The sequence below is a fragment of the Balearica regulorum genome, chromosome Z (assembly GCF_011004875.1).
Source record: "Balearica regulorum gibbericeps isolate bBalReg1 chromosome Z, bBalReg1.pri, whole genome shotgun sequence".
Taxonomy (NCBI): Eukaryota; Metazoa; Chordata; class Aves; order Gruiformes; family Gruidae; genus Balearica; species Balearica regulorum.
The window spans coordinates 29339412-29348740 of record NC_046220.1 but is presented as its reverse complement, the minus strand read 5'-3'; positions in this window follow the sequence as shown (position 1 = coordinate 29348740).

Below are 9329 nucleotides of genomic sequence, written 5' to 3'. Positions count from 1 at the left end.
AAAGACACAAGCCCTCAGCCTCTGGAGGCGACTCCTGTCAAGCGTGAGGGAAAGTTATCCCTTCAGTGAAGATGTTGTATGTCTTCCAGGCAAGTGGACCACCATGGAACAAGGTATCCAACATTTGAGGGAATTAGCTGTGTGGAAGATGGTTTATTATGATCCGGACAACGTGCAGTTACCAACAGATCCTGATGTAAGATCCTCCCAACTTCTTGTGCACCCCCAGCCATCCCACTGGCAGGGCGGTGCAAGAAGCAGAAAAGGCCTTGACTCTGTGTGAGCACTGCTCAACAACAATAGGTCTATATAACAAACCCATCTCTATATTTTCAACACTGTTTCCAGTACAAATCCAAAACATAGCCCCATACTAGCTGCTATGATGAAAATTAACCGTCTCAGCTGAAACCAGGGCAATAACACAAGGTAATTTACCAATCAGACAACTGGTCAGCCACTCAGTCCGTATTCAGACCGTCCTGGAGCCACACCGACGAACCTACCCCTCCCCAACTAGTCCCCTTTTATGGTGAGCATGACCATCACATGGTATGGAATAGCGCCCCGGCCAGCTTGGCTCACCTGTCCTGGCTCCTTGGGAAATTAACTCTATCCTTGCCAGAACCAGGACACTATCCACCCTTTATTCCATACCATCCAAATCATGCACAGATTATTTCACAGATATCATTACCTTAGTCTATGGGCCATTGCTCTAAAATGTCCGTCGAGTTCATTTAGTCCATGGCTTTGGGTCCCATCTATCATTACAGTGTCTCAGGGCAGGAGCAATGGTGCGTGCTGCTGGATTGCTGCATGCTGCATCCAGAGGTTTCACAGCCAGTGTATCTGGTATGGTCCATGCTTGCAGTCTGGATGTCAAAGATGTGTTTTCCAATGAGGTTCCTGGGCACCAGTTGAAGTCAGTTCTAGTTCCATCATCGTGGCACTTTGTTCAGTTTCAAAGTCCGTCCTTCATTAGTTTTGGGTGATTCTTATGGTCGTACCATTGATACAGTATATAGCTATTAACATCATACAATTTAATTTATTGGCCATTTTCACTCAAAATCAGATCCCCTTGGGGTACACACCGGACTTCCCCATCCTTTCTCATCACCCACCAAGTGCACCCTGGTCCCCAAGCAAAAGCAATCCCACAGATGGGCTGGCCTTTGTCTGAAGCAGGGATAACCCAAACTGTTTTTCCCAACATATTTTTCATGCACACTACAGGAACTTTATCGCCTTCTGCTGGGCGTGGAAATTTTGATTGGGCAGGGCCAGCTCCATTGGCAGATCCCCTAGTGTTAACTAACCAGGTGGCCTTTGCTAAATGTGTGTCCCAGTGTTTGAGGGTCCCACCACCCATTGCTCTCAGGGTAGTTTTTAGCAGTCCATTGTACCTTTCAACTTTCCCAGAGGCTGGTGCATGGTAGGGGATGTGATACACCCACTCTTTGGCCCAGGTGTCCGAGGTTGGGCCAAAATGAGGTTGTTCCGAAAATGTGTCACATTGTCTGACTCAACTCTCTCTGGGGTGCCATGTCACCACAGGACTTGCTTTTCAAGACCCAGGATAGTGTTCTGGGTAGTGGCATAGGGCACAGGATATGTTTCCATCCATGTGGTGGTTGCTTCCACCATTGCTTCCACATAGCGTGTGCCTTGGCGGGTTTGTGGGAACGTGATGTAGTCGATTTGCCATGCTTCCCCATATTTATATTTCAACCATGGGCCTCCATACCACAGAGGCTTGACTTGCTTGATTGCAGCACACGTTTCACATTGACGGATGACCTCTGAGATGGCGTCCATGCTCAAGTCCACCCCTCGATCACGGGCCCATCTATATGTTGCATCTCTTCCTGATGGCCTGAGGTGACATGAGCCCACCAAGCTATAAATAATTCACCCTTACGCTGCCAGTCCAAAGCCACCTGAGCCACTTCAATCTTGGCAGCCTGATCTACCTGCTGGTTGTTCTGATATTCCTCAGTGGCCCGACTCTTGGGTACGTGGGCACACCTACATGACATACCTTTACAACCAGCTTCTCTAGCCGGGCAGCAATATCTTGCCACAGTGGGGCAGCCCAGAAGGGTTTGCCTCTGCACGGTCAGTTGCTCCACTTCCAACTGCTGTAACCACCCCCACAGGGCATTGGCCACCATCCATGAGTCGGTATAGAGGTACAGTGTTGGCCACTTTTTCAGCAATATCTAAGGCCAGCTGGATGGCTTTCACCTCTGCAAGCTGACTCGATTCACCTTCTCCTTCAGCAGCTTCTGCAACTCGCCGTGTAGGACTCCATACAGCGGCCTTCCACCTTCAATGCTTTCCCATGATGCGACAGGACCCATCAGTGAAGAGGGCATATGGTTTCTCATCTTCTGTTAGTTTATTATATGGTGGGGCTTCTTCAGCACGTGTCACCTCCTCCTCTGGCGACATTCCGAAATCTTTCCCTTCTGGCCAGTCTGTGGTCAATTCCAGAATTCCTGGGCAATTAGGGTTTCCTATTTGAGCCCATTGTGTGATCAGTGCAATCCACTTACTCCACGTAGCATCGGTTGCATGATGTGTAGAAGGAACCCTCTCTTTGAACATCCAGCCCAGCACTGGCAGTCGAGGTGCCAGGAGGAGCTGTGCTTCAGTGCCAATCACCTCTGAAGCAGCTCGAACCCCTTCATAGGCTGCCAATAGTTCCTTTTCCGTTGGAGTGTAGCAGGCCTCGGATCCTCTGTATCCCTGACTCCAAAACCCCAGGGGTTGACCTCGAGTCTCCCTTGGTGCTTTCTGCCAGAGACTCCAGGTAGGGCCATTCTCCCCGGCTGCGGTGTACAGCACATTTTTGACATCTGGTCCTGCCCGGACTGGCCCAAGAACTACGGCATGAACTATTTCTTGTTTAATTTGTTCGAAAGCTTGTTGTTGCTCAGGGCCCCATTTGAAATCATTCTTCTTCCAGGTTACATGGTAGAGAGGGCTTACTATCAGACTGTAATTCGGAATGTGCATTCACCAGAAAACCACAACACCTAAGAAGGCCTGTGTCTCCTTTTTGTTGGCTGGTGGAGACATGGCTGCTATTTTGTTGATAATAACCATTGGGCTCTGACATTGCCCATCATGCCACCTTATGCCTAAAAACTGGATTTCCTGCGCAGGCCCCTTCACCTTACTTCGTTTTATGGCAAAGCCAGCCTGCAGCAGGATTTGGATTATTTTCTTCCCTTTCTCAGAAACTTCCTCTGCTGAGTTGCCCCATACAATGATGTACCCTTTGGCTGCCTTTGACTCCAGTTCATATTGAAGTTCCAGCATGTCTGGCACGGCAGCACTCATCGGTGGTATGACTTCATTCAGGCCACGATAGTCTACCGTCAGCCTCCACTCTCCATTGGACTTCCGCACTGGCCATATGGGACTGTTAAAGGGTGAGTGGGTTCTGCTGATCACTCCCTGACCCTCCAGTTGACAAATTAGCTTGTGGATGGGAACCAGGGAGTCTCAGTTGGTGCGGTATTGCCGCCGGTGCACAGCTGTAGTAGCAATTGGCACTGTTGCTCTTCAACCCTCAGCAACCCTACAACAGAAGGGTCCTCCAGAGACCAGGCAAACTAGACAATGGTTTAATTTCCTCCGCTTCCAAGGCAGCTATTCCAAAAGCCCACCGGTAACCTTTTGGGTCTTTGAAATACCCTTTCTGGAGGCAATCTATGCCCAGGATGCACGGAGCCTCTGGCCCAGTCACAAGGGGGTGCTTTTGCCACTCATTCCCAGTTAGACTTACTTCAGCCTCCAACTGAGTCAACTGTTGGGATCCCCCCCGTCACACCAGAAATAGAGATTGGTTCCACCCCTTCATAGTTTGATGGCATTAGGGTACACTGTTCACCCATGTCCACTAGGGCCTTGTACTCCTGTGGGTCCGATGTGCCAGGCCATCAGATCCACACAGTCCAATACACTCTGTTGTCCCTTTCCTCCACCTGGCTGGAGGCAGGGCCCCTCTAATCCTGCTCGTCATATTCACTACTCATCTCTTGCAGAAAGCACTTAGAAGTCCCTTCAAGAGGATCATAAGTGTGATCTGACCTTCCACTTGATCTGGGGGGCTGCCTGGTAGAAACTGGAGCAGCATTCTTTCTGGAGGAGTCCCTTTTTACAGCTGTCTTGCCTTGTAGCTCATGTACACGTGCCCGCAGGGTTGAGGTAGGCTTCCCATCCTGTTTCCTCATGTCTTCTCCGTGGTCACGCAGGTAAAACCACAGGATACCTCGTGGTGTGTATGCTCCATATCCACTCTCTGGAGCAGAAAAACGCTTACTCCTAACAGCTGAAATGCGGGTCTGTGCAGGTGGGGAGTACGATATATCCTCTTTGAGTTGCCAGACGTCCTGGGACAGTTTCTGCACAGCCGAGACGAGGGAGGAAGAAAGGCTTTCTTCATATTGCTGGAGTCGGCCAGCCACTTCATCCACTGTGGGTGCCTCTTCACTCTTCCAGTCAATTACTGCCAGTGAGTTGGCGTACGATGATGGTGCACTTCGCACAAATTTTCGCCACATGGGTCGGGTACACTGGACTTCATCGGGGTCTGTGGGCAACTGCGCGTTGTCTGGATCATAATAAACCATTTCCCGCACAGCTAGTTCCCTCAGATATTGGATACCTCTCTCCACGGTGGTCCACTTGCCTGGCCGACATACGACAACTTTGCTGAAAGGATACCCTTCCCTCACACTTGACAGGAGTCGCCTCCAGAGGCTGAGGCCCTGCGCCTTCTTCCCAATTGCCTTGTCAATGCCCCCTTCCCTAGACAAGGATCCCAGCTGCTTGGCCTCCCTGCCCTCCAGCTCCAAGCTACTGGCCCTGTTATCCCAGCAGCGGAGCAGCCAGGTAATGATGTGCTCCCCTGGAAGGCGGCTGAAGTCTTTCCGCATATCTCGCAGCTCACTCAGGGACAGGGATCGAGTAATCACTTCTGGTTCTGGCTCTTCTTCTTGTTCTCGTGACGGTCCCGGTTCATCATCATCTTTCACTAAGCGAACCAATTTCTTTGTGTATTTCTTTTTGTGTATAGGGGCGACTGATACTGGTATGGGTTGATCTTTTGGCTCGGCTACAGTGCCTATTGCAGGGGCTTGGGCAGCTGCAGTGCCTGTGGGTCCGCTCTCTCCCTCTGGATGGTGCTGTCTACTATCAAGCAGTGTTTGATAGATTGTGGCCAGGGCCCAGCACAGCGCAGTAAGTTGTGTCTCCTTAGAATCCCCACAGCATTTTCCTTTCAAATATTCTACCATTTTATCAGGGTCTTGCAGTTGTTCAGGAGTGAAGCTCCAAACCATTGGGGGTGAAAAGGTCTCTAGATACCCACCCATACTCTCCCACATGCCATGCCAGCCCTGACCATTCAGTCTTGGGGAAGATCCCTGGGTGGTACTCTTGAAAAGATTTTTGCTAACCCTAAACAGGACTTGGAAAACATGCAGGACACCTAGCAATAGGAATATACTGGCCTGAACATTCCAAGGGTATTCAAAATTCTCAAAAATTGTTGTAACCAACCAAAAGGGAAAAGGGGAGGTGAAAGAGTGGGAGAAGGTATCCCCCCCCGTCTTCCCCATAGATTGGGTCCAATTATTAATCAATTCTGAAAGATATTGACCGAGGTACGGGCCTGACCGAAATGCTACATACACATACCAGCTCAGACCCATGACTGTCAATGATATCTTATCATAAGTCATTATCACACAATACAACAACATGAGAACAGGAACCCCTCTCCCAGAGGTGATAAACAGCACTGCAGGGATTGCATAGAGTAAACACAGGTTTACAAAACAGAGCCATGTGACCAAACAGAACATCATTATGACCAGTGACTGTTTCAATAACATTATAAATGCTTATAACAACTTTGTTTTAACATACTTGGGTCAGACTTGTCGTTATCACAACCCCTCGGGCCCCACGTTGGGCGCCAAAAAGGACTGATGTGGTTTAGGCCCAGCCGGTAGCTAAGTGCCACGCGCCGCTCGCTCACCCCTCCCCTGGCGGGATGTGGAGGAGAACGGGAAAAAAACGGCAAAGCCTCGAGGGTTGGGATAAGGGCAGTTTACTGGGACAGCAAGCGAGAGGGAAACAATCAACAACAGAGCTGATAACAGATAGTAACAATGGGTGATAACAGAGAACGATTTTACCGATCCGACGACGGACCGACCGACCGGACGCTCGACCCGTCCAGGAGCCCCGCCGACACGCCGAACCCGCCCCTGCCCGACTAGCCCCCTTTTATGGTGAGCATGATGTCACATGGTATGGAATAGCCCCCGGCCAGCTTGGCTCACCTGTCCTGGCTCCTTGGGAAATTAACTCTATCCTTGCCAGAACCAGGACAACTCCTTATAGAATTCATGAGTTTAGCTTCCTTCCTTGCTTGGTGATCCTCATGTCTCCTTCAAAGAACATTTAAAAAAACCCAACTGAACTTAAGTTAGAATACACAAGTGCATCATAATGTGTATAGAGAAGGGGGATGAATTTAATCTGCACAGGAAATACAATTTAACTACATAGTAATTAATTACATGCTGATACTTTTATTCCTTCCCTGCTATCAGGACACTTTTTTTTTTTTTCTGTCACTGCACAGCTTAGACTAGCTCTGTCTGGGGTTAGATAAGGGCTGTGTGATAGAAGGTGTTATCTTTACAACAACGTATCTTTAGTTACAAGAGTTGAATGCTGGGCTCCTTGTTCTAGCCTGAGTATCCCCCCTCATTCTCCAGGTCTTTGCCCATTCCTTTCTCCCTGGGGCTACCTGCTACAGCCTTTCTGCAGATTAGCTGTCTCCGTTTGATGTTTTCTGTCCCACCAGCTGGTAGGCAGCCTGACATGCCTCCTCCTTGAGCTGGCCTGTGTGCTGTGTCATGAATACTGCAGTTTTGCCCTCCATATGCCCATAGTGGGGAGTTGGAACTAGATGATCTTTAAGGTTCTTCCAACCTAGACCATTCTATGATTCAATGATTCTATATTCCTGGGTCAGCAGATGTGGCCATGCCAGTATGTGAGAGCTACTGCAATTCCAGACATGCTTCACAGCAGCCCAGAGATACTACTCAAGGCCCAGTTTCTCTCAGCACACACAATTATAAGGGGAAAAAGAATTTCTCACCTACAGATTGTCTCCACTGAGCAAGTGCAAATTGAGCTTTTTCAAAATGAGAAGTGTGGCTAAGTTTTTCTAGCTAACTGCAGAACTTGCATCCTTTATACAGAAGGCCATTTCTGCTAGTAAATAAAAAGTCCTTGTGAAAAATCATGGATTACAGCTTTTTCAGAGAAAGATAGATGCATAATCTGTTAATTCAGACAAAAATTAGTTTTTACCTAGTGCTGGCTCTTTCCAGTACAGAACATAAACAGTTCAAATACACAGGTTTAGCAGATAGCAAGAACAAAAGTCTTAATAGACAAGACTACTGCATATTCATGTCTCTGTTTTATATATCAAACTTTTTTCTCCTGCTAGCTGCACCTAGGGAAGCAGGAACGTTGGAAACTCCTGTGGCTGCCTGCTGCTGGGGAAAGCCCGCTATGAAGGCATTTCCAACAGACGGTGCAATGGAAACAAAAGTTGCATGTGGTGTTAACTGGTAGCAAGCAGATTGCTTGCTCTGAAATGTTTCCCTCTAAGCAAGAATCAGTCTGATCCACATACTAAACGGATTTAGCTCACACTTGAAAAAAGGTAGCTGTTAGTACAGCAATATGGATGCTAGATGGCTTTTCATTCTTATCTAGTTATGACTGGCAAAGGCTGAAACTAATGCAAGACCTGTGGACATGCTTTCTCAGAGATCCAAGAGATAATCTTCTTTACAGCCTAATGCTTCACATTGTTTAAATCCCATTAAAAAAATAAAAAATTAAATTAAAAAAATCAGATGAGATGGACAAATCTACCTAAATCTTTTTAGACTTGACTTTTTACTGAAGATAAAAAGAATGTATGTAAATTCTCATCTAACTTTATACACAAAGCACAATGAATGTTTTTCACCAGCCAGAATTAGTGGCATGTACTCACAGTAATTTCAAGCCTATGTAGGTTAACCTGTATTAGAATGTCTTTAGAATTCTTTTTGTACCTCAGAAAATCTAGAGAAAAATAGTACTCCAAGCCACTTACATTTTTGTTTCAATTTCATCTTTCCCTAGATCCGTGGGTCACCACAACTGCATTGTCCAAGCAGCTTGTACATACGTTTTCATAAAAAACATTGTCAGTAGATCTATAGGAACCAGTTACCAGTGATAACGTATGAAAGGAAACGCCCTTCTTCCTCCAGACTAATTTCCCATCTCCTGTCCCACATCCCCCGCCTTAAATTTTTTGGTCCTGTGATGCATGTACATTCACAGACTTTACTGGAAGGTTCTGAGACTGCAATGGTAATACAAATCTACCCAGCAGCATAAAAACAACCTGAGGGGTGGCTTGAGAAAGAAATGTTGAACTCTTAAGTTTCAGGATGGATCCTTACATGGCAGTCATATGAGAATAACATCCTTCTGCATGAAGTTCCCAGGGAACTACTTGTGCAGTCTCTCACTTTTCAGTGTGAATGAAGTATAGGGATGTAGTGAGCAGACATGTTTAATGCAGAAGTACACATGCTTTCCCACAGGTCCATTACTAGTCATATACTTTAGTTCTTCCATAGCAAGTTAGAAAAAAACATTTGATTGCATGAGATTGATTTTATTAACTCTTAAGGTACCTATTGACAAATGAAGTGGAGATTAAATAAATGCCTCTGCACTGTGCCTTAGGTCCCACAACAGATTACAATTAGATTTAAATGTTAAGGGAAAAAAGCTCCTTAAAAAAAGAAAAATCAGTTATCCCAGCATTGTCTGCACATTACACAACTGATCGATTGAGCTTCAAATGATAGCTAGAAGACTCCTAATTTAACAGTTTACGTAGGACTGGATTTGCGGACACAAAATTAAGAGATCCCATTCATCTTTGGTTCATGCATAGCCCTGCTTAAATCATAAAGTCAAATTTAAATACTCGTATTTCCTTGATATCCAGGTCACATTCAACTCCATTTGTTTCAAGGCATCTATCAGACCTGTTTATTATGTAGCTGAAAAGCACTTCAGAACTAATGGTTCATAAGGGACAGGCAGATACATCTTGTAAGATGAGAAAACTATATACATAGAATAACTAAGTGAACAGCTTTGGCATGCTTTTTTAAAAAAACCCGAGCATTTATGATCAAGTCTGATAGGAA